This window comes from Myotis myotis, unplaced genomic scaffold (assembly GCF_014108235.1).
Source record: "Myotis myotis isolate mMyoMyo1 unplaced genomic scaffold, mMyoMyo1.p scaffold_m19_p_13, whole genome shotgun sequence".
In the NCBI taxonomy this organism is placed as follows: Eukaryota; Metazoa; Chordata; class Mammalia; order Chiroptera; family Vespertilionidae; genus Myotis; species Myotis myotis.
The window spans coordinates 45,623,395-45,625,285 of record NW_023416317.1 but is presented as its reverse complement, the minus strand read 5'-3'; the positions used below and the strand labels follow the sequence as shown (position 1 = coordinate 45,625,285).

Sequence of the window (1,891 nt, the reverse complement as noted above, 5' to 3'; positions counted from 1 at the left end):
TGACCTGTGCAGGCACACCATGTTTGATTCATGACTCCAGCCTCTGCATTAGGTTGGCATTGCTCATATCTGTAAGTAAGGGTTGGAAATAACCTGAGAGGTTCGGGTCGTTCAAAACCCACTGGACAAGAACTATCCCCAAAGGAACGAGATAGAGGGATCCCTTCCCTAACATTGGCAAGGACGCTTGACGAACTCTGCTCGTTGAGCCAGTGAGTATTGTTTTCTTTAGCTTGCTCATACTTTTTAAAAAATTATTGACTTGAGAGAGAGAGAGAGGAAAGGTGAGAGAGAGAGAAAGAGAGAAAAACACCGATTTGTTGTTCCACTTATTTATGCATTCATTGGTTGATTCTTTTGTTGTTGTTGTTTGAACAACTCAGCAAAATAAAATTTCCGTTTTATTGTGGACAACATTGTTTCACACATACATCAACCAGGCCAAAAATAAATAAATAAATAAATAAATAGATAGATAGATAAATAGCAATTTTATAGACAAAAAAAAATGGGAAAAAAAGAAACCTTTTTATCTTGGCCTTTTAAACCATCTTATACAAACCAACTACTTATAGTACAGCTAAGTACATACACTGGAATGCTCAGAATAAGACTGTTTTTTGTTGTTGTTTTTGCTTTTTTTTTAAAAAAAGGTTTTCTTCTCCTTTGAGATAATGAACATGGTCACACCACAAGTAAAGTCACAAGTAGGACAGAGAATGCTCCAAAGGCTGGTTTGTGGTCCCAAGATCATTAAAAATGGCTGACCCCTAACCACATGTACAAAAATATAAAAGTGTAAATAAAAAATACAAACAGCCCTAACCAGTTTGGCTCAGTGGATAGAGCGTCAGCCTGCGGACTCAAGGGTCCCAGGTTCGATTCCGGTCAAGGACATGTACCTTGGTTGCAGGCATATCCCCAGTAGGGAGTGTGCAGGAGGCAGCTGATCGATGTTTCTCTCTCATCAATGTTTCCAACTCTCTATCCCTTTCCCTTTCTCTCTGTAAAAATTCAATGAAACATATTAAAAAAAATACAAACAAATTTTCCTTTTAAAAGTATTTTTAAGAAAAAAAGCAGGGCCTTGGAAGTTTTGGTTCTTTTTTCCTCCCCTGTTGCAAATTCACATTGTGGTTTTGGTTGGGTGGTGGAGAGTGTGTGTCATCTGCAGGTGGCCCTGCCCAAGGTGGGTGGGTGGGCAGGCAGGCGGGACCACGTTTAGATTCTGAGACAGGAAGTGGAGGGTGAATAGGTCACGGAGGCCTTTAATGTTTCCTTTTTTTGCTGTCTAGTCATCCTCATCGGTCTTCTGCTTCTTGGTGTCAACATCCTCATCCTCATCATCTTCAGCTGCCCGTTTGTCTGTAGCTGCCTCAGCCTCCTCATCTTCCTCCCATCCTCCTCCTCACCATCACCTTCCTCTTCCTCCTTCTCCCCTCCTTCCTCTTCTTCATCTGCCTCATGGTCAGTCTCCTGCTCCCCCTTTTCCTCATTAGCATTCCCATTCGCAGGTGCATCTCTTCCGTTCTCTGCCTCCTCCACAACTTCCTTCTTCTCCTTTAGTCCTTGGTGGTGATCTTGGAGCTGGTGTCCACGACCGTGTCTGACATGGTGGGGCACACCAGTGATCCTGTGCATCAGATTTTTTTTTTTTTTTTTTTTAAAGCGAGAGTTGGAGGACTCTGGCAAAGAAGCTGCTGGAGTCCCTGGTAGCGGCGGAGGTGGTTGCAGTGAGCAGAGAGGGAGCCACAGGAACAATGCAAAGATGGCTTTTCAGAACAGCCAGTTCATTGGTTGATTCTTGTATGTACCCTGACCGGGGATCAAACCCACAACCTTGGTGTATCCGGAAGATGCTCTAATCAACTGAGCTACCCAGCCAGGGCCT

General features: G+C 43.4%; 1 pseudogene; it reads right to left on the bottom strand.

Moving 5' to 3' along the window:
* Positions 1-1,222: 1,222 nt before the first annotated feature.
* Positions 1,223-1,613, bottom strand: LOC118668678 (annotated as a pseudogene).
* Between the last annotated feature and the right edge of the window lie 278 nt (positions 1,614-1,891).